The sequence below is a fragment of the Geospiza fortis genome, unplaced genomic scaffold, assembly GCF_000277835.1.
Source record: "Geospiza fortis unplaced genomic scaffold, GeoFor_1.0 scaffold66, whole genome shotgun sequence".
NCBI classification, from domain to species: domain Eukaryota; kingdom Metazoa; phylum Chordata; class Aves; order Passeriformes; family Thraupidae; genus Geospiza; species Geospiza fortis.
The window spans coordinates 5954038-5978683 of NW_005054312.1; the positions used below are offsets into that span (position 1 = coordinate 5954038).

A 24646-nucleotide genomic window follows, 5' to 3' on the forward strand; every position below is an offset into this window, starting at 1 on the left:
TGATTCAGTAAGTGTTACTTGACTGAATTCAGCTAGCTTATGGATTTTATAATTCTGGAAAAACTTCTAATATGACATAGAACTTACACTTTATTTTATATTCACATATATCAGTTTCACACAAAAGCTGAAGCCTGAGTAAGGATACCAAACATATGTTTACTATTTGAAGGAGGACTGAGCAAAGAGCTAGTTATATTACTTTGTGCATGGAATAACTCAGTTACTGCTTAATATTTAAAGTTTGCTATAATTACCATTAAAGCACCTGACTTTTTTTTGGGGGGGTTGTATGAAGGAGTTGGATCTATAAATAATGTCTTTCTGATTTTAAGAGAGACAAATGCCAGCGCATACATCACCCATTTTCTGTTTCCATGAAGTGAGTATTGTATCTGACCTTACACATACAAAATTTTCTGTAAAATTTCCATTGAACCTAGATCCCTGAGAGAAACAAGACATAAGCCCAATTCTGAGCACTTTAGGTAATATAGATAAGTACATCTAACATACCTGGGTAAGCAGGTAAGAGCACAAAAAACATGTCAGTATTTCAGTAACTCAAATTAGAGAGCCAGTTCAGAAAACTCCAAAATGCATGTCTGAAGTCATTCTAATCAAACTGTGCCAGATTTGATAGGCGAGCCCAGATGTTGCATTGCTGCATTGTTGTCACAGCTTACTGAAGGTAGGACTTGAACTCATTGAAACCCTGAGCTGTTCAAAGGGCTTTTGCCCTTGAACTGCTGCCAAAATGGAATTTTAGGTAATTTTTATGTGCATACAAGTTTTAAACAAACATTGATTTCTGTAATTGGAAAACAGATTGTCTTTTGTTGCAGTGTGATCACAATGCAAATTATTTTCACTGTTACAGTTTTTGCCAAGATAACTTTATACCTTGTTTCATATTACTATTGTGCCTCTGCACTGTGGCCAGAGCTGGTACCTGTGAATACTGGTTGCCCTGTACTTCTTTTGCAAAGACAACTTTATACCTCATTTCATCTTGCTGTCATTTACTCTGCTTCATCGGCTAGGCTGGAACCTGAGAGCGCTGGTTGAGCTGTCAGAATCAGGCAGGCTTTTAAGAAAATGAGTTTTGACATTCCTTTCCTTAAGATGATCCCTTGTTTTTCAATTATTGCTTTCTGACTTGGAGATTTCTTAAGGTACCCTGAGTTTGTTCCCAGTCTGTCAAGCAGGTGGCAGCAATGCCACGTCGGAGCAGCTCCCGGCCCCTTTCCCTGACATCAAGTGTTAATGCAATTGACCAATCAGTGCTAAGATGATGGGAGGTAATTGGGTAATTGTATTTTACTGATCACAAGCAAAGAAAAAGGGAAGGGGGGGAGAGAAGAAGGGGAGAGAGGGGGGAAAGAAAGAAGGAAAAAAAAAAAAAACAAACCAAAAACGCAACAGAGGAAGAGGGGAGAGAACGGAAGGGGAGAAGGAGGAGTGTAGCCAGAGCGACCAGCCCTGGGACATTTGCAAATCCTAGGGTGCCACTGAAAGGTGGGGAGTAAGAGAAAGCCAGAGCGACTGAAAAACGGAGCTACTCCCAGCAACAACAGCAGCTGTCAGGAACTGGATACACATATACATGCGTCCCTACATGCTCACACGGGGAGAATTCAAGCTGCAGCTCATAGGAGGAGGGAAGCGTTTCGGCTGTGCAAAGGGCTATGCATGTCAGGGATGAAACTAAAAGCTGAAAGAAGCGGCTGCGCTCCTGGGACTGTGTCATCTTGGAAGGGAGGGAGGCAGGAAGGAAGGAAGGAAGGAAGGAAGAAAAGGAGGAAGATAACTGGCATGTGGAAGAAGATGGGAGACTAACTCACTGCCGTGCAGAAGGGAAATCCAACTTGTACATCTGAAATACACCAGGCTCAGCTTGGAAATGAGATCAGACCTGCATTGAAACACAGAAAGGGAGGAAAAGGGAGGCAGAGACGGGAGAGCTTTTATCCTTTTTCCTCTCTCTCTTTCTCTCTCTCTCCTCAAAGAAATAGAAGTTTATGCGTCTCAGTGCTTCTGGATTCATAGAGCTGCTGGACAAAAGATGGAGAGGAAGCTAAAATGAAAAGCAAAGTATGCTTCTGAAATTTACAGCTAAAAGGATAAATCACATCTTCTCGGGTTTCTTTGTGCCCCATCGGGGGAGTTTTAACGTCTGAAGGATTTTGAAAAGTGGGGGGGGAAGGTGAGAGTGGGCGTTAAAAATACCCATCCCAAGTGTTTAAAAAATAACGAGGTGATGGATTTATCCTTGACAGCTGGTGGGAACCTTGAATTTTTCCCTACTCCCTCCCTCCTTCGTTTCATTTAATGTGAAATTATGAAAATGCAGAGGAGTTGGAGGGAAGGCAAAAGGATATAACGTGGAGTTTGAAACAAGGAGAGGGTGCTGATGCTGTGGATTGCTGGCTTCTTGCCGAAATCAAAAATCCAATTGCGCACTGGGTTGTGATTGGAAATCTAATCAGATCTTTGGCGAGGGGGGAGAGAGACTAAAAGTTTATTGTTTTGACAGACAGGAATAAAAATTTAAATGCAAGAGGAGATTCTTTTCTAAAGGAGTGTGGGGGTATAGAGGAAAATAAGAATGGGAATCCCCATTCTAATGTGGAGACACATGGATTGGATAATTGATAGTGCAGCAAAGAAGGAGCAAAAGGAAAATTGTCTGGCAAGACCTGGATCCTAAGTGTCACAACAAAATTACATTAAAAGAATGCAGATGGAGGATTGCTTAAAAGGAAATACAGTTATTTCTGCTCTCCAGAGAAAAAACAAATAGAGAGCAATGGGGAGCAGTGGAGCCAGAGAGGCAGAAAACCTCAGAAAAAGGAAATTAAGCAAATGATCCACAGTGGAATGAAAAGTTTCAGAAACGAAAAGGACCATTCATCCTTCTCAAGGATTTTTGGTTTTTTCCTGTTATTTTAAACCACTACTCTTCAGTGGAGGCAACCATCAACATTACTACTACAGAAATTTTAAGCAGAAAAGTTGAAAGCCACCGAGAAAATAAGGACAGAGAAGAAGAAAGCAAACTGCCAGAGGGGGAGAGTTCAGCAGTGTTGGGTTGGATTGGCACCTGTATGGACTGAAATTGCTGGGAAATTGCAATTGGATATCCTTTCTTTTTTTTTTTTTTTAATTTCCTTTCTTGTTTTTAATTTTGTTTTGGTTGCTGAAATGAGATAGTTTTCTAACCCCTCCCCCACCCTGGTTTCTCATAATCACTCGGATTTCCAGCTGGATAGTCTTTGAGGATACAGTGAGTACACTTTTAATTTTATTATTTTTTGGAAAAGGAAATATGCCCCATTGCCTTTCTTCTTTCATCCTTATTCCTCTTTTCCCGGTCTTTTCCCCCACCTGAATAAAGAACCTGACTGGATTTTGATAATGGCTGGAGGGGGGGCAGTTGGGAAGAGAGAAGGGAAGAAATGAGGATAGAACTGAATTCTCACAGTAGCTCAAATTCCTAAAACTCGAGCCTTGATAGGGTGTTACAGACACCTGCCTGTGTGTCTCTATAGCATTTGTAAACGTTTGCTAGCAAAGAAATCTTTTGAGAAAGCCCTTGCAGTGAGTGGGGGGTGCTGCCTGATTGCCCAATCTCTACAAACGGATGCAAATTGCATGGTATTAGATGCACAGAGGAGGTTTATTTATTTACTAAGTGTTTAAAATAGTTCAAGGCTCTAATTTGAATGCTGGTATCAGTCTGATATTGCAGATCAATATGGTGTATTTACAGGAACATTTTATAATCAAGCAGGGGGGTGAAGGATGGCTTTTGGCGGGACTGGGGGGGGGGGTGGGGGCAGGGGCTTTTAATGGATTTTGAGGATGCAGCTCCAAGAGAAATGACATGTTTTACACCCCATTGCTAAGAAAGGACAGTAATACTCAGAGAGAGGATATTCTCCTATTGAAGGGGAGTATAGGGAACTGCTGTACTGGTCACCCATGCCCTCTGGATCTCCTAGGAAATTCTTTGTGATTTTGTGGTGAATCCTTCAGGGTCCCCTTGGACTTTCATGGCAGTTTAAAGATATTTACTTTGATTGACAAGCAGTGAGAGGATTCTGAGCTGTCAGGAGAATTTCTCTATTATGCTGGTAATGAAAATAATTAAAAAGTGGCTTGTAAATGGTGGGCTTCAGAAATTAGCAATGTTGTGTATCAGACCAGTAAATATCTCTCACTTCCTGGAGAAATGTCGTGTGGGAGTGTGGAATAAAGGGAGGATAACATGATGTTTAAAATAGAGGTCCATGTTTTCCTGTGGGGAAGAGTGTTACTTCCGTCCCCTCTCCTGGCATGACTGCAGAGCTCGTGAGTAGGGAGTTTTCTTTCTTTTACTTCCCTTTCTGTCCTCCCTCACCTCTGCCCTCTTCAACCTTGGCCTTCACATGTTAAGGTTCCAGCTGAAGGTATTAGGCCAAAACTGGTGCAGAATGAGAGGAAGAAACAACTAATTAAATGAACCTTTGAATAGGAATGGGTTTTTGTGGGGTTCTTTTTGCAGGCAGGGTGCAGAACTAGCTTTGCCACTCATTTTACTTTTCTCTAGCAGCAATATTCTGGAGAAGGGGAGAGCGGTCAGGGAGGAAAGAAGTGTTGGTAGATCCAGATTTTAGCTCTTTTCATTTCTGGCAGCATTTCTCACTTCACAAGCTGCCTGCATGAAACAACACAAAAAAGGGCTGTAACTACCCTGGATAAATACATAAACCATTATTAGCCTCTTTGTTTTTTCCCCATTTCTTCATTCACTTACATCACTACTGTTACTTCATGTAAATGTCCTGAATCTTTTGGTGTAATGGAAATGAGAACTTCTGCCCCCAAATATGTCCCATGTGCTTCTGTTTGGAGATCATGCCTCTTAAATATTGGCTATTTGAAAAGGATTAATCAATTCTGCACCTAAGGAAATCTCTGGGAGTTTTTGTTTGGCCACGCGAACAAATCCGACCCTTTGTGCAGTTGTGTTCAGGAAAAAAAGGAAGCAGGCACAGCAAAAATTGCTCCTTCCAGCTCCAATTGCTCTCATCCTTCTCAATATAGCTAAATTGTTTTAGTGTGAAGTGCTTTAGCCTCCTTTTTTTTCTCTAGGCCCATGTTTCCTGGTGGGACACTAAATGGGTAATAAGTTTTTCAGCATCTGAAAACAAGTGCAAAACTCTCTCTTGTTTATTCCTTCATGTATCATGATAAGTCTGTGCCCTGTTGTGGGCTACACTTACATCAGCAGTTGCAGCAATAGAAAAGCTAAATTTATGTTAAGCTGCTGCTCAGTAATTACTGAAGGAAAAAGAGGCTGGCTAAGGAAAAGGCGTCTCCAAGCTTTTCCCTGGAGTGCTGTCAAGTGAACACATAAACAGAAAATTTGATAGAGCAGCTCCAGTTTTGGCCAGTAGAAAGCTGTCATAGGTGCCCCATTCATTTTGTACAATAACTAGCAGGAGTATTTTCTTGACGTGATAAAGAAGCACTGGGAAAATTTAGTCACCAGTTTGGGCTGAAATAGGCAAACCTTATCAACATTAAAAAGCTAGGGATGTGTGTCTGCTTCCAAAGAGGCAACAGTTTCACACTTCAGTGAATCATTCACTTAATACAGTGGCCAAAAGACACATGGAACAGCCCAGAGTTTAACTCCTTCAATATCAAAGCCCAGAGTTTAACTCCTTCAATATCAAACTGGGAATGAGTATAGCATTTCTCAGCATTTGCGCTGAGGCTTATCCAGAGCCCAAAGGGCTGATCATAAAATAAATAGCCTAAATATTAAACCAAACATCCAGCCAAGTGGAAGCAACATATCTCCTCAACCAGAGGCAGGAGCCGGTCGTCCCTGCTACTTCCCTCACAGGTGTCTGAGCACAGATGTGCCATTCAATGGCATATGCTGGTCCTGAGGGCTGTCTCCTTTTCAAACCATGGATGATATTTTTGGTAGTGACCCCAGGAAGCTGGGATTTTAGCACTGTACAGGGAACAATTTTATGTATATTTAGGCACAAATGGAGGAGGAAAGATAAAGCTGTATTGGAAGGTCCTGCTCTGCTTGGTCTAATTGTTTTCCAGAATGTCAGAGATCAAACCTCAAATTTCAGGCAAAGTGTAAGTTTTTAATGCAAGGAGGTGGCTGCTCTATGTCTTTTCTCATGTCAGGAATGATTTGTACTGATCTAGAATTGAAGCAGGCTCAGTTTGTGGGAGCGGCAAATTGTGTCACATTATCTCCCAGCCTGATATCGCTGACAACTGAAAAATGAGCTTTTAAATTAGGTGAGACCCAAGAAAAAATGCTGTAGATGTGAGCCAATACAAGCAATTATGTGGGACTGGAGAAAAACAAAGGGATTCCAGAAGTGTTGCTATGGCTTCCTATATGTAGGCTTTAAAATTATTTCCCTGTGACCTAAAAAGCTGTCTCCTATTTGATGTGAAAATTCTTGCTGTTGCAATATGAGGCAGGAAGATTTTGGATGGGGCTCAAGACAGGATTTTAGCACATTTTGAGAGAGCTTGTTGCTGGTGAAAAATCTCAAGCCAGGCTAGCCAAGTTGCAGCATATTCACTGAAGGAGTGCACTGTGCACTCAGCAGCAGCATGAGAGAGCCTCCATCTCTGTCTTGCCAGAGTGTCTTTGTGTTGGCTTGGAGATATGCTTTTGTTTCTGATGGCTAGTGAGGGAACAAGGGGAGGAGGGAGGGTGATGGAATTAGTGCCATTTCCAGTCTTAGATGAAAATTACTCTGAAGATATTCATGTTGGAACCTGCTAAGTATTTTCTAGAGTAGTGAAGCTGACTGGATTTTGGGTTAGTATTCTCAGGGGCCTTTCATCCCATTACCAGCTGCTCTGTGACAGTCATAAACAAAAACAAGCCTCCTTCAGCCCCCACAGGATAACCCAGATGAGAAGGATTTAGAAATAGCAGCATCTATGCTGATCTGGAAGGTGGCCGTGCAGCATGCTTGACTCTGGCAGCTTAGAGAAGGAGCAGCCTTTGGAAAGGATTCTGCCTCTACTTCCTGTCATGGCAGAAGGCTTTGGGGATTGGCTTGTGACACTTTAGAGTGGTTCATTTGATGACTTTATTTGCATTAAAAAAAAGGTATCTGTTATTTGACTGTACTCTCATGGTCATTTTTTTGATCCTAAGGGGTAGAAATGGGGACACAAGAAGGGAGATCATTATGCCAGTGGTGTGTTTTGCTTGCATATTCACAAGCTGCAATACATGGAAGTGAATTAATGCATAGTTCCTGGTAGGGGGCCTGGATATTTTGCTATCTGTTAGTGAAAAAGGCAAAAATCAGAAGCTTGTGCATGCACGCAATAAAAGAGAATCAGGATTTACATTTGGTATCCAAGGAAGCGAGAGCAGAATCCTGCAGGGCTTTCTGTTCATTGTTTAAATGTTGCCATAGAGATATCTCAGGGCACAAGTTACATGTTTTCCTCTTCTAGAGTTGAGCTTCACTTCTCTCTCTCAATCTCCCTCTCCCTCTGTCTTTCTCAATATTCTAAACTGCCAGGAATATCTCCACAGCAGAACTTTGCACAGCAATAGGAAAAGGTGTTTGCAAGCTGCATTATCTGATGGCATATATGCCTGTATACTCTTCACTGATACTTGCTAATATGTTGGAAACCCAGTTAGAAGGAAATTGTTGGACAGGAGTGTGAGACTTGTTGTCATTAGGACATGGAGCATATTACAATATTTTCTGTAGTGGTGATATGTTAATTGGATAGCTGCAGGCAAGCAAAGTGTAGCAGTCGCTGGCAATTAGAAACAACAATGAACTTTCCAGGACTAGATCTATTCCTTGGGCATATTAAAATACATTTCAGGTATATACCATAGCTTGTGTAAATTTAAATATTAACATATATCTTGAAATTCTGTTTTCACAGTGCCAAGACAAGATTTACCTTTGCTGCTTGTGAAAGGGAGAGAGGCAGCATCAGACCACTGAATAAAATCTGCCATAGTTTTGCTGCCAAGCTTGTACTTGTTGTGTCAGGACTGTGGGGGAGCAATATAACCAGGAACCAGCAGAACTAAAAAGGAAACCAAGCACCCTCAAAACAAAGCAAAATATTCCATCAACAATCATTTGATTTGCAATTAGATAAAGCTTACTCAGAAGTTTCACAGCAAGATAAGTTAAATAAATGATGTTTTCTCTGCAAATGAGCAGCAATTCAGAGCATTCATTAATGCTCTTTGTGTTTGAGGGATCAGTTAGTTAACAGCTATGGAATTATGGGATTCATATCATCCTGTGCATTAAAATAATCCTCAGAAATATGGATGTGATTGCCTTTCATATTTGTACAGACACTACAGTATGACCTGACCTCTAGACAGCCCAGGAGTTGGTGCTTTTATTTCACCATACATATAAGAGCCATTGCCCAAAGGATCTGACTTGATGCTGAAAAACAGTGGTAGTAAGTTTCAGAAAGTATTAGTGTCCTTCAGATCTGCAGCATATTTTGATTTTGCTTACAAACCTCTCTTCACTTTCATGGAAATAATCCCTTCCATGCCAAGTTACATTGGAAATAAAGGCAAGCGCACAAAGAGCCTGGTCATCCTTGTGGGGGTGCAGCAAGAGTCATAACAGTGCAGGTTTCCTCACACTGCTTATCATCACACCTTAGACATGATCTTAAGCTGACGACTATCTTAAGCAGGCACTAATTCTGTTCATGTGCTTTGAACTTAGCCCAGAATCCTTGCAATGGCAAAAAGGTGGCCACCTGTGGCTGGGATGGGGGCTACTCACCTCACTTCTCATGCACTGTACTCACTCATCAAGTTACTGAAGATCACCAGGTTCCATTGTATTAATTGGAAATTATGATGGTAGGGAATAGAGGAGGAAATTTTCATCATACTGAATCCTCATCAGCTATAAAGCAACATTTAACTTTCTTGTAAATCTGCAAAAACAGCTATTAGTGGACTGTTCATGTAAGAGAAGAGGGTGACAGTCTTTCCTTGAACTGGTAAAAGTGAGATTTTTGTCTTGCAGGAATTAATTAGAAGAATTGGTTTTTTTTATTCACTATTGCTCATTTTTTAGTCATCATTTAGCATTGTAAAGTGTATGAGCTAGTTGGCTCTGTAATAACCCTTCCATGCAACCAGTTTAATTCTTTTTACATTTATTTTCTTCTGTCATTGCGAGAACATAAACCCAGTTTTGCTCCAACTGATCTCAATAAGATATTTAGTAATTACTTCAGAAGGACAGATCTTGCTCTGTAGGTTTTTGTTTTCTTTTTTCTTTATTTCCAGAACTAAATAATCAAATAAGTATTTATATTTACAGATATAAAAAGATGATCTGAATGCCATGTTAAGTTAATATGCTACAAGTTTCAGAATTTCCAAAAGCTCTATGCTCCTTTGCCCTCCCTGCTGACATTCCAAGTGTTAGTGCACCTTTTTCATCAGTGTGTAATGGAATAATTGATGAATTAATCTCACTGCAACAGCAAAACCTGATCTTATATTATCAAAAGTAGCTGTTTTTAAAGTTAGATATTTTAGGTCTGAATTCTCAGCCTTAGGATGGTGTAATCTCTGTGTATTGATTATGCAGGTCAATAACTGAATATTGTGACATGTTAGAATCATTTTAACAAAAATGCTATAGTTTTTATTTTAAAAGAGGCTAGAAGAGGTTTTACAGGGCCAGAAGGAAGTGGGTTAAGGAATCATACTTTTCTCTCCCTCAATACATGCAAGTTTCAAATGAAATGTGCACAAATATATTCAATTCCATGAGCTTCTTTGCCAAAGGGCATATATGCTGTGTTAAAGAGTTCTTTGCTTAGCCGTTTGGTTTTACAAGGATTTTCTTTGCCCCTACTCAGTTTGTGAGCCCTTATTGGACAGGCGGCTTCTTCTACAAGTGATTATATATTATTTTTCCAGAGGAAAGCTTTTATATTTGCTACATCCGTTAGAGAACTGAGGTTCATTTTTGTTAAGGTTGTTGATGACACAGCCACCAGAGGGGAAGGATGGTGACCCCATTAGCCTTTCAGGTTGCTCATATGCAGGTGCACAGTCTACTACTTCAATAAGAGTTTTATTGCATTTAACGCCCGTGTGAATTTTGACTGTATATGGTGCAGGGAATTAAAACCATAATGGATTTCTCCTTTGAACCAGAAAGAGGTCAGAAAACCTCACCTTCAGTGAATGTTCATGTTGATATCCCTCTTTCTGTAATGTGCATTTTCCTGAGTGGTCTGGCCCTGAAGATTGAGTTACATACATTAAGTGAAGGCCTGGAGGTATCTGTGTAAGACTACTGAATCAAACCATAGTGGAGGATGGCTCAGTCCCTAGGTTACTTTCCATAACATGTGGAAAAAATAATTGCATTTTTTAATGGGAAATTTCAGGTTTGAGGATATGTATGAAAATGTCATGCAGCAGTAGTAGAATGTAATTAAGAGTTGCAAAGAAGTATAGATAATAAATTCCTATCACAAAAGTTATTACATCTAATTTAAAATATCACCCAGATAAGTCTTTTTTTTGTCTGTGGCAAAGAAAGGTGAAGTAGATGATTACCTATGGGCAAATCAAAGATAAAAAGCAATCAGCGATGCTGCTTCAGAAATACTTGTCTTCTAAACCTGAGAAAAACTATGGGAAAAATTTATTGGAAAGGATATATAAACAGAAGGCTATGTATATAAACAGGTCAGTTTCTAGGAATATATTTTTTGCCATGAAAAAACCTACTTCAAAGAAGAATTTATATTTGACTTTGAGTCTGTCTTTGATACAAGGGAAAATGACATGAAAATTTAACAATTACACCAAAAATTATATCAAAACAAACTAGTTCATAGTAGGGAAAAAAGAGGAAATCATATAACAACCTCTATTAAAAATAAGGTATAAAAGGAGTACAATTGATGTCATAGGAGAGCAGTGTTGTGATTGTGTGGAAGTCTTAGAATACACCAGAAATGAGGGAGTATTGCTGTTGTTTTTATTGGCCACATCCTGTGAAGAGCTATTGGCAATAGTGATGCATCCCTGTCAGAATAATTCAATTAATATTTCTATTCTGTATCTGGAAAAATTATTATTAATTTTTTTATTATGAAAAGAGAAAGCAAGTGAAAGGATTTTGGGGAATATTTATTGGGGACAAATAGTAGTGCTTTACTTTTTCAAAAAGTTGTCTAGAGTATACGTCTAGAAGACTTTCTAATGCTACAGGTGAAACTTATATGGATGTGGTAACCATTGTCCATTTCCCCTGGCATAAATTTTAGGCAAAGTAACTGAAAATACAATATAGGATTCAACTGGTAGAAACTTAAGGCAGGGAAAATTTTAATATTGATAGTATGGTATTATGGGAATGATACTTTTATACTGCCTGGCTGTAGACAGAAGTTACCATGGAAATAAAGTACACTCAAACTTTAAAAAACATGGGATATTCAAGTAGCTTAGAAGCACTTGTAAGATGTTTAAGAGTAAGTATTGTGAGGAAATATTTTTTAATGGATTATACGGATATTGTAACTCTTTTTACAATAATAATACCAATGTTCCAGCAAAATAATTGACAGAAAATTACACTTAATATAAGAGTAGAGCCCACAGTTAGCAAAATTACCTTGATAAGAGTGTCTGTTAGGATGGGTATGTGAGGGCAAACTGAGTGAATAGGATTAACTGAGCTGAGAGGACATTTCCCAGAACTGACTGCTAAAGAGAATTGGAAAAAAACCCAAAACAAACAGATAGAAACCTCTAAACTAGGAAAAAAGTACAAACATCCCTCCAATAATCAAAAATAATAATGAAAGCGCCATGAAACAATACTTGAATAAGAGTCTAAAAGAAGCATGAAGTTTTTAAAGCATAAATGGCTGGACAGGTTAGAGAAACAGGGCAAAACCACTTCTGTGATTTTGCCCGACATTGACCCCTCCCTTTGCAGCCTTCAGTTTGGTCTGACCAAGCTGTGCGGGGCACCATGAGGAGCCAACATCAATCTGGTGGTGTGACTGCACAGGGTGACCTGCACCTTGTAAGAGCATGCATGAGCTGGGAGTGCTTTCTTCCCAGCCTGTCCACTGGCAGATAGCATGGGAATACCCCAAATTGGAAACCCGTGTCCTGAGAGGTGGTGTGAGCAAGCAGGGGAGCCTGTGCTCCCAGCAGTGTGGGTGTGCTCATAACCAGCATGGCCTGTGAAGATATCTGAGTGATTCGGCTTTAGAGGATTAATTATATTAAGTTTTTTAAAAGTTTTTAGGCATTTATTACCATTTTTAAAGTGTCTAGTATGGTGGGGTTTTTGTTGTGTTGTTGCTCCTGAGCTGGCAGAGAGTGCCAGTTAATTAAATGTCTTTGGCCATAGTGATGTGATTTCAATCACATGCATTGAGAAGTTTTCCCTTGAGAACAAGTGAGGCAGCATGATAAATAAGACAGGCATACTGAGTAATGTTGGATGCTAAATGTGACATATAAGAAGGACAAATTCTGAATGAGGGACACTCTGTAAAACCAACTCTGAAGAGAATTTGATATTGCAACAGGCAAGAATTTCCACATGAGCTCCTACTGTGCTAGTGTTAAAAAATATTATGACATTCCAGAGAAACAGAATAGTGATTTTACCAATGTCAGTGGGAAAACTGGAATGCTGTTTGCATATGAATTTGTCCACAGTTTAAAAATTTTGTTGAAAAGAAGAGAGCCACAAAAATATTCAGTGCTGAATAAAAAGGAAAGGTTTAGTACTTTACCATCAATCTATACATTAAGAAGCTCAAGAACTGATGTGATTAGTTTAAGAGGAAAAAAAAATAGATGTTTAAATGTTTTGTAATATACTAAATAAAATTCTAAGACAAAGCAATAGATTCTGCTGAGGTCTCATAAATTCATTCTAGAAATTAAGGGTATAATTTTCATGTTGAAAATAATTTATCATTTTAAAAATTTGCAGAGAAGTATTTTCTCTATCTCTTGGGGTCCTTGTCTTTGTGGAGGACTGTTGTAGTGAAGTGTGCCTTATTTTGTTTTGTATATTTTGACAATTCAGAAAGGCAGAGTAGATGATTCTGAGGTTCCTGCACCTGCAGGTAGAAGGAATGTAGCCTGAGCACCTATAACCAGGCTTCCAATCCTGTCATCAACATATATATGTAGCTATGAGCAAAATACCCCAAAGGATGTCACTCTGCAGTCCATCATTCCCTCTCTGCTGAGATTGTTATCAGAACACCAAAGAAGTTTTTCAGTCATCTGCTGCTTTATGACGGTACTCTGACTCAGTGCCTCAGACTTCTGCTTGATTGGAAAACTGTCCTTTGAAATCTGTGAATTTGTCAAATCTGAAATATTCTAGAAAGATGAATTTTGAAAGCTATGCTGTGGGTGAACAAATACCTGAACAAATAGCATGTGTATTTAGTTGTTCCCTTGGTACCCAATCCACAAACTAATTTATGTGACCAAGCTTCTACCTCCAGAGTTCTCTTCCCAGTGTAGATGTTTGCAAGCTTTAGGTGTTGTACTTCTGAAACACTGTCTTTTCAGCAACCTGGGCCTCCAGCTGCAGAAGTCTATTACTTTAAGATGACCCAGGGGTTCAACATCTAAATCAAAACCAACCAACATTATTGTCTTTGAGCCTGTGTCCAATTTAGGCTTCTGATATGAATCCGGATATGAACTTCTGCAGTAGTTGGTCAGGTGGTACCTATTTTGCAATAGGTGATAGTCTTCTTTCCAGGTCTGAAATAGACTAAATATAGAGGTGTCAAAGATGGTACGTCCAACATGTTCTTTGCTTACAGAACACTAAAGATTGCTTTGAACACATACTTTTCTTGCTGTGAATGGCTCCTAAGAATTTCAGATTAGAAATTGCATTTCTATCCTCATAAAATAACTCCATTTGTGGACTTGATTTTACTTATTTATTTCTTTTGCTAATTCCTGTCTTAGGTTTGGGAAGACAGAGAGTAAGAAAAAATTAAGTGAATTTCCTTCTGCATCTCTGCAGGTAGTAGCTTTTGGTAGTATAGGTTGAAACTAAATGCAGTCTCAATGGACTATCTTTTCATATTTCTAGTTAATCTTCACCTTACTTGGACACTGATTGCACTAAATATTTCTAAAAAAATGGTTATGGAAATCTAAAATAAATATATATCTTTCATAACTAGTGGTGAGGTAGACGTTCACTTTCTCTGTTTAGAATTCTGTAGTCCAAGTCAATTTTTTCATATAAATTGCGTTTCTTCCATTCATGAGCCTTCCTGGAGTAGTGTGCCATTTCACTGTTACAGCTGAGTGGTTAGCCCAAAAGGTTCTGGAATGCTGCTCTGAGGTAGCAAAGGGCATTCCTAATGCTAGAAAGCTCTGGGTGAGGTTGGAGAGAGTTACACTTCTTACCTCGCTGCTCTTTTCTGTGTTCTCCTTTTTGCACCCTCTACTTTGCCTTTAGATAAATAACACTACTTTTGCAGGAATTATAAAACTGAATTGGGTGATCTAATGTGCTTGTTTATAGGAGAAAGCAGCATGCCTCACATGAGTATAAAACACTGAGCTGCATTGAGCTTGCACTAATATTGCTGGCATAGCTGGTGCATGTTAGGTTATATTATCCAAAAGGCCTCTTAATAATGATTGAGAATATCTCTCTAGGTAGCCAGGGTAGTAATCAGCATTTTGAAAATCCATATCCCATCTTAATCCTTATGCATTATTCCACATGTGTATTCCATATAGTGTAGTCCTGGATTTTCAAGGAAGGAGACTGAATATCCTTTACTGCTCCCTTACAACAGAAACCAGTAAATTTCCCTACTACTGGAATCTGGTTTGGGATGGTCTCTTTCTTTTACTTCCCACCCAAATTCTCGTCAGAAGTTGCTGTGACTACTTCTCAAACCATTGACCTAGCTTGGGACAAGGCACATGTTTACAGAGACCAACACAGAATTGGTTTACTTACTAGGAAATCTAACTGTGATAGGGTTGTTCCTTAATCTTTGACTAGGGGCCCTTATGAATTTTGTCTGTCAATAGCTCTTCTCTCTCCTCAGCGGCAGCAGAATTCCAAAGCTCTTTCTCTCACACTGTGTTTCCAAAGAGTACTGTGCTGCCAGAGGTTTCTGGAAGACTAGAACTATCAGTGAATGATCATGCCACTGGGGAGAGGTATGTGAGGAGATTGGAAGAAAGTGAACTGTTGCCTGATTCTGAGCGTTTCTGTAGTTTTTTTTTAATGAAAAGTTAAAAACTTCTAGGATACAACACTGTTCTTGTCAGCTTTTTCATGCAGATGGAGCTACGGACCAAAATGAAGCCTCAGTGAAACTAAAACAGATTCTATATTGAGGCAGAAATGTACTAGAGGAGCTGTCAGTTTAATTTCACTGGCATGAGCTGAGCTACTTTCACTGCTAAAGCTATATATTTCTGTAAGTGTATGCATGTGTGTTTAAGTGGATAGATTGCTCTTGAAAGTTTTGGAGTGTATTTGGCCTTATGACATATTAAAGTGATGATTCTTTGCAACTGTGGTTGCGCTGTAGAAAAGTAGCAGGGAAATAGTATTTTTCATGTATATTCAGCAAAACACGCGTTTCCATTTTTTTTGTTGTTTGTTTGTTTTTGTAGGAGTGGGATATAAATCTCCACACATTAGTCATCTAGATTTCTGATGATTTATAACACTATCTACATGGCAGTTGGGTAAAAAAGGAACTGCTTTCAGAAAGGCTTAAGAAAAATTTTTTTGCAAAACAAGTAATGAAACTATCACCCATCTCCCAAAAGCAAGAAAACATATCAGATCTTGTTTGACATCTTTCTTCCCTCTAGAATTTCAAATTATAGGTTTTGAAAGAAAAATGCAATTAGGATATACATTTAAATATAGTGAAATGGTCAGTCTTGTGCACTGTAGTGGGCAGCTCTAGAGATTTCTTAACTCTGACCTTTCTGTGGCTTCTTAGTCATTGCTTGAAACAAACCACACAGACTCTATGTGCTCCTTTTTACTTCTTTGTAACTTACCAGAAATTGCTTTGTCATATTGCAGGACAGATCCTGTGCATACACAAGGTATGCAGCCAACACTGTATTTTTAAGAGTTCAGATATCAAAACAAATTTAGTGTAATTTAAGAAGTGGGAGTGGGATTTAAGGAGAGATTTTGTGAACATAAGATTTAAGGTGCATTAAAGGTACTTGAATAAAAGGCATTTTGTAAGCACAGTTTTTATTGCAATCTGTATCACTATACACAAAACAGTGTCTCAGTGCAGAGTAAGAGATGAAATAAAAAAAATACATACATCTTTTAAATATTCCTTTTATTAAATAATTCTGGATACATGCGTCAATTTTTTTCTTTGCATGGCTAAGAAGGGTTTTTCCTGATCTGCCAGCAATTTCATACCCCTATTTTATATTCAGACTCTTAGTGATTTTTCCTATTAACTTAGTTTACTCTGGGCATATATTGAATTGCACAAAAAAAAAAAAACAAACAAAACCTAAAATTTCCTTCCTTAAAATTAAGCAAGTTTATAAGCCTACAAAAAAATCTTACTTTTAAGAGTACATAATTGCAAACGTATGATTATTTAAATATTGTTTTAATATTCCAGCTCTAAACAAGTAGATAAAGAGCATTCAAGCAAAACCTTATCAGGCTTTCTGCATATTTTACACCAAAATTCTTATTCATTTATTTTCAGTTCATATAATATAATGGTTGAAAAGCACAAATTTTCTTTTTCCTGGACCATTACATTTTATATACTCTGACTAATGTCAGTGTTCAGAAACATTAGGGATATAAAGACCTTTTTGTCATAATTCATAACATTGGGTGCTTCCATTTGAAATGATGTGCCATCTTGTTACGCATTTAGTAGATGAACCACTTCCTACAGATGGAGGACCAGTTTCTATAGCACCCCACTAATATAGAGATGTCCCTTTTTTACCTCAAACCCAGGACATATCTCCTTTCAATCTCCTCTCTAGTTCTGCAGACACTTATCCTCTCCGTTCTGTGCAAACAAGCAGATGGAGAGTATGTGGACTTGAAATGTGACTCAGAGGTCAAGAGATTTAGAGTCTCGGGAGGAAAGTGAAACTCACAGCTAAGGACAATTTACTGTGACCAACCTGCCCCCAGGAAACTCCCAGCACAGCCAGAGGGCTTGGTGATGTCTCGATTTCTCACATTGTCAGTTGCCATGAGTTTGCACAGGAAGGCATGTCTGCTACTGAATCAGAAATATTGTGATGAATAAAAACTGCTTATTTGAGAAGGGGTTTTTGAGATCAGAAGTTTGTCTGAATGTAATATTTCCAGTGTACTGTGCTTATACATAAATCACTGTTTATAAATTACAAATTCCGTACAATAACGTTTTGTCAGACTTAGGGAAAGGGAATAAATGTAGTGTTAGGTTTCTTCTTTTTTTTCACTTTTAACTTTTTTTTTTTTTTTAATTTATGACTGTCTGTAGAGGTAACAATACAATTAAAAACACTGAAATGGATATCACCTGCTTACTTACCGCTGCTTGGCACATTAAGTTTAATGTAGAATCTTCGTCTTTTGGTGTTGTGGTACTTTGAGTAGCTTTGGTGAATTGCTTAATTGTTTATTGTTTTCATAATTATTCTGGATTTTATTCTTTCCCCCTGTCCCCACCCTCCTAATTTCATCCTTTTTAAAAAGTTCTTGGAAAATTTACATGAATTCAGAGATTCTTATCAAAGTTTTGTGCATTGCGTAAATTCCACATTGCCAGAATGATCAGGATAGAAGTTACACAGAGGTACCTCAATAGTTAACTAACCAGATAAAGGAGAAATTGTCCACATGGTCAGAATTCCTTTCTCACATTGGAAGCAGAAGATAGTTATGGTAAATTTTGCAACAGGCTACTCCCACAGGGTCATATTTTATTAAACTGAGAAAATTGGATGAGTCAGAGCCATGACTGTCTAGGAATTTAAAGAAAATAATTGACACTTTTGTCTCCCAAACATACTGTATTTTTCTTTATTTTTGTTGTGGGTGTTAGGTTAAGAGATGTCTGCGTAACTTCTGTTGATGAAGAGAACATGATGGTACTTTTTTTCGCATTTTGCTTTGGTTTGCATTCTACAAAGGAGATCTGCTTCATACGTGACTTTTCTACAAATTAGACTCCTCTCCTTTACTGTTCATCAAAAAATCCTGACAGTGTTCCTCTATTTTTTTAAATCTATCTGATTTGCCTGTTCTGTAATAGCAGAGTTGTTCTGCTATTATAGGAATAGTGTACGTGCAACAGCGGACTCAAAGTAGAAAGCTAAAGGACCGTTTCAAATTTTAGCATGGCAAATTTCCCTCCACCCTCTGAGTTCATAAATGAAAATAATTGGGCTACAATGCCAAGAAATTAGTATCCTAACACAACTCCACAATGCTGTGAAAACATAGCATTGCATAACTGTCATTCCACTGAATGGTATCATTATGACTAAAATTATCTAACGTTGTGTTGCCTTTTTGTTCAAATCTGGCAAGAATCAGACTATCTCACCATGGTACACAATACATTTTCTAAATATGGGTGAAAAACTAGAACATTCTTCGGAACAAGTATTGCCTAAATCCAGCAGAAGCGAATGGAAAATTCTGGCCTTATTTGGTGATACTTTCTTGCATTGAAATGTGATCAGCACATCAGTCATCTTTAGAAGGAAGTAAATGCCTGTTACCAGATGGAAAATAAATTAAAATGAGCATTTCTCATTCTCCAGGCAGTAGGTGCAAAAGCAGAAATATTTTTAAAATACTAATCTGCAATATTTTAAAAGAGCTGAAATTTTAAAAAAATCCTGGTTTTTTAAAATGTAAATTATTTTTAAAGATCATTGTATTTTGGCTCAAGCTACCAGTAGACTTACCCAATCAGTGTGCATAGGTATTCCTAGCTAGCTTCATTCTTCTTGAATAAATGTGAATGAGATTTGAGTAAATGAGAGCCAGTTGTTATGCACCATGACTAAAAAGCAAGAAGTGATGGTCTGGGGCAAATTCTCTTCGAACAACAAGCATACACAACATTAATGCCTTGGGACAAAGAATTCTCAATTTAAATTTTACGGACTTTGTGTTTCTAGTTCCTTTATCACCACTATTCCAGAAGGCATGGGAATTAGCTACCACCATTATCTGTGGTAGCAGAGGGTATAAACTGAAGTCCTGAATCTTCATTTCATTAAGTAAGACAACTAAACCTATATCTGAACACTTTACATACATAGTTTGTGTCAAAGAATCTCAAAAGCTGCAGTTCTTACGGATTTCAGCTCCTATGATACCATTAAAAATTGTTGACTTCTAACATAAAATAAATCATGCATTTAATCAGACCTATCTTTCAAATAAAAAAGAGTTAGTGTAAAGATTGGTTTTACGTTTATCTTTTCAAAGCTTATGTTGTTAGATTATGTCAATGTGCTTGAATAGACTGGAAGATGAATGGTCAAAGTCTGATGGTACAGGCTATGCAAACACTTATTAAATAGAATTGATAAATGTAATTTAGCTTAACTCTGCAATTGCATTTATTGCTAGATCCAATCTCTGTGTATATACAACACAGGTGCCCTAAGTCCAGTCCTGCTGTATGTATATCAGAGTGGCATGTACAGCATTTCCATGGTGTGCTTTATCTTTCTTCCTTACCTGATTCTTTTATAAAATCTCTTTTCAGTTTGCTAAGATTGCAGTATTCCAGAGAACATACATAGTAACCAACTTGCTGTGTTAGTAACTCTCTGTGTTGCACTGAGGAAAATATAATACCATTTAATATCAAATGTGCAATCAAGGAACAGCTGGGTTCCTTTTGCAGTGTCCCAGAGCTGGCCAAGAAAATTAAATCAAAAGTCATTGAGTAATTATTCTCATTGTTGATATTGATGCATTAGATCCTATCTGAGTCCAAATAGAGTGCCCCAATCATTAAAAGAACCATTTTCCCCTTTCATCCCTCTTTCATCCAAAGGCATTTAATACAGTGCTAATTCTTAAAAGAAATTTTCATTTCCTATATTTTTTCCCATGCTTCTACCACTGTTCTGTGTTGTTGTACAGGTAAAATGGACTTAAGGCATACTAGAGTGATCAAGATATAGTAACCCAGAGATATTAACATTGAGTCCTTTTCCTAAAAGACAATAATTTATACTTGCTTTTGTGTACGCCAGAGTAAGTGCAGCAAAATTTAGCAGCTGTTACATGTAAATATTATAGAGCATTATTTGGTTAGAAACGTATTAATTAATAACAAACGGAGGAACAAAAACACCCAACACTTGAAATAATGGTAACAAATATAAAAGCAAAGGAGTATATTAAAAAGTATAGTTCATTAGCATAAGACTTACACCTATCTGAAAAACCCAGCTTGAAAATTCAAGTTATTTTATCTTGAATGAGATGACAATACAGGTGAGAGTAAATGAAAAGCTAGACTGAAAAGTTCTTCAACTCCTTCAGTAGGGAAAGGAATATCCGAGAAGAATCTCAGGAAGGAAATTGTGGTTTAGTTACAGTTCAAAATCAGACAATGCCTCGATCCATAAAGAAAAAAAAATTATTGCAATCTGTTCATTTTATTGCCTTCTTTACATCAGCCTTTTTCAGCTTTCTCCTGTGTTGGCAAAGCAGTGTTAAGGCTCTCCCTTCTACTTCTTCTATCATCCTTGCTGAAAAGGAAGTTTTTGTAGACTGTGATCTGGGTACAACCTGCAGGAATCAGGATCCCTTGCTGGATCAGGACTAGATCTCTCTGCCATGCAGGATTGAGCCATTGAAGAGAAATGCAAGTTGCTATAATAAGCCAAGTGCAAAATAGGATTACAAAGTCATTAGAGGCTGGAGTTGTTCAGCACCTTTTAGACCCTTGGGAAACTAATGAAAGTGGGCTCAGAACTAAGCATCCTGTTCTTTCAAAATAGTGGTTATTAATTGTAAAAATTTAATTATTGTGCATAATATTGGATTATACCGCATATAAAATAGAATATGCGATACCTATAAAAGTATATCCATTATGTAAAAAATATTAAACCATGGTTGGTGCTTTTCCCCTATGTCTGTTTCTGGAAGTTGGACATTTAGATAACAAAAAAAGTTTTTTCTACTTTTTTCTAAGATTTATGGCTTTTTTTCAAACCTGAGCACCTAAACCCTTCAAACTACATAAAATTGTTAAACTTCTACTTGATTCTTGCATATTTTAAGTTTTTAATTGATTTTATGGTTCATTTAGGAGAAAATATTTATGAATATATCTATGCAAGTGTTGCTGCTTTTATAATTAAATAAAATCAGGAAATTATTGTATGGAAAGGACTATTAGAAATCATCCTGATCACTTGCCCTCCCAAAGTACTCAGTGGAAATGCTTGTGCTCAGCCTGGCATGCAGTGGGACCTCCCAGTTCTCTCCCTCAGTTTCCCTTGAACAGACAGTGTGCCTGTACTGAGCTCTGCTGGCTGCAGACATTTGCGCTCCTTGAACTTTCAGATATTTCTGTTGACTCAGGCCTTAAATTTTTTCAAAATCCCCTTCTTTCAGGAAATCAACTACTTAATGGCATTTGCAAATATGGTTTTGGGCTTAGATTGCTTTTTTCTAGATTCAAGAAATTGGAGCTGGCTTCCCTTTTTCATTAAAGAAAAAGAATAACTGTCTTTTATAACACGTTATTTTCTCTGCTTTCCTTGGTAGACTCACATAGTTTCTCTGGTTTGCAGGTGTATGATAAATATACAGTATTTTGTTATGACTGATCATTCTATAAGCATACCATCAAAGGTAAATATTGTGGACACCCTTCCATTTTCAGCCAGAACTGAGTGCCTAGGCCCAGGACATGGCAGCTAAGGGATGCAAATGCTGCTATAGTTATTTGGCTCCATATCTCCATTAGAGCAAGGCTAGTTTTCAATCATAACTCAGTTTTGTCACTCGTACTTTGCTCAGAGGACTGGCTCCTGGTTTCCAAACCATGTTGAGAATAACCTGATCAAACAAAACAAAATTCCAAAATCTGTCAAGTTGGGACTTATTGTAACACATCTTTTTCAGCTGTTCTCAGTGTTCTGTAAAGATAACAAAAAACCTTTTTCCTATAAGAAAATACGGAATATTCTGAAAAAACTGCTCCTTATTTATACACAATAGACATAACATATCACTGTCTATTATGCTCCTTATAATTGCCCTAAAATGAGCCTGGTTGGAGGTAATAATTTCTTATTTAACTGTCCTTTAAAAATGATGGAGCCTTTAAGTCAAGTTAGGCTAAACCATTTGTTCTTCCAAGGTAATTGGTCACTTATCTCACAATACCTATCCCAAGAGGTGGTAAGGGTTACCAAGGCACGAAACTTACCAAGTTCTACTTGACTTCAATTGACTACCTTAATATTTCTTCCTGTTCATCAGAAATGAATACAAATATTGTGATTAGGTTAGGGTTGTTTGGTTTTTTGTTTTAGTGGGGGTTTTTTTGGTTTTTTTTTTTTTGTTGGCTGGTTTGGTTTGGCTTTTTGGGAGATTTTTTGGGTGTGGGGCGGTTTTCTATGAGATGATTTTTAATTTCAAAGTTTCCTTTCATGATATTATAAATAAGAGAAGAAAAACTCTAAGATCACCTTAGAATTCAAACCAGATTAGTGTTTAGTGGGAACCAGCAATACTTCCATAATATTCTTTGGGATTTTTTTTCCAAATTTAGCTCAGTACATATAGTTTTTCAGGAATACAAAGCTAAATTTTATTCCAAGTACTTTTTGTACATTCTTCCATCTAGAGTTCCTGCATTCTGCAGGTTCTTATGATACACAAGGTATCAGTGGGGCATGAGACTGTAGTACCACAAATTATTTATGTTTTACTTTGTTATTACTTATTATTTATTTGTCTTACTTTATTCATATGTATTTACTTATTTGTTACTTATTTGTTTAATTTTTATATGTTTTATTTAGTGAACTTTTCTATCACATCTTCTTACCCACACAGTCCCAGATATGTGGAACCCCTGTTTTTCCATTCTTGTGTGTCTTCAGACCATTCTGCCAATTGTTCAATTTCACCAGTGTTTATGACTAATTTATTAGAGGATGTGAAATATATGAGTTTAAATCATACTTTCAGACCATCAACCAAAAATGTTTTTTTTCCTGGAGTTGAAATGAGAAGGATGATAAGAGCTGCTGAGAATTAAAAAAAAAAAGAATTCAAATTATGTCCTACATGAAGAAACAAATGGGGAAAGATTTACTTCCTTTAAAAGAACTTTCTCTTGCACAACAAATACATGAAGTCTGTTAAACAACTCTGTATATGAAGATTCTTCTATTGCGCGTACCCCAACAGAAGGCAGTAGAAGATTTTTCAAAATCCCCCGACTGCAGATTACAAGTCAAAATCAAGTTAATCAAACTCAATAAAATGTTTTTGTTTTGTATTTTTTAATTTCTTTTATTGGGACCAAAAAACTTTGGCATTTTATTGAATGACATGAAATTTCCATTTCTTAACACTGAGAGTAATAGTGACAATATTGAGAGGATGGAGATACTAAAATCTTTTATTTCAGATACTTGTTACAAGAGACTGAAAATAGATAAATTTGGTATTGAAAAAGTGATAAGCATTTCATAAGAGGCATAACTTCTTTAAAATAAATTAAATACTAGCAGCTATTGGCAGAAAATATGCTATTAGGATACTAGTAACTATCTTTGTATTTTTCCTCCTTTTTTCTTTGACATTTAAAAAAAACTTGATAGAAATTCATGACACATCCCCTTTAGAAGATATAGAGCATTTCAACAAGTATGTACAGATACTCTTGTATTTGAAGTAGTTTCCCAGTAAAGTCAAAACTGGTTTGAGTTGTTTTTTTTTAACAAGGAGAGAGAAGCATTTATTTTCTTCTGTCATCAAGAGCTTTTGAATGCTACTTTCTAGACTTGTATTAACATTAAATCTTTTCTCTAAAATACTTGCAGGCTTCTAGGCTTTTTGCTCTCTTTGGAAGAGCCTTAGTCTATTCTTTGTGAATGAACTTTGTATATGGATGTATGCTTGTGGTAAACAGTCATGATACTTAACATTTTCTGCAGCCCAAATCTTTCTTCACTCATTCATCTACTTTTTTATAAGGTCATTGACTTTTGTGATAGGTGACCTTATAAAAAACATGTGACTACAGAAAACTACATTTTAAGAGAGAGGAATGTTGAACACTATGTCCAGATGTTCCTTAAAATAGGTTTTCAGATATAAAGAACCAAATGTGAAAACATTTGAGTAAACATAGTGATTATACAGATTGTTCCTTTAAAGCCAGAGGAAAAAGAAGGGAAATGAGGTCACATCTATTTTAATAGTGCTTTCAAAGGGAAGAGGAAGGGAGAAAGAAAATGAAAGACAGAGGTGTTAAAATGTAGTGGTGCTCCAGAATGATTGACTAGAAGAAGTAATCTCAA

At 37.3% G+C, this 24646-nt stretch overlaps 1 protein-coding gene across 3 annotated transcripts in view; it reads left to right on the plus strand.

The window, feature by feature from the left end:
• The first annotated feature begins 1381 nt into the window (after positions 1-1381).
• LRRC4C (leucine rich repeat containing 4C) overlaps positions 1382-24646 on the plus strand; it is a 90888-nt gene continuing 67623 nt past the window's right edge. For all 3 annotated transcript variants that reach the window (XM_031055681.1, XM_031055682.1, XM_005419482.2), the window contains exon 1: positions 1382-3286. The gene's annotated coding sequence lies outside the window, so the exon portion shown is untranslated. The remainder of the gene's footprint in view (positions 3287-24646) is intronic.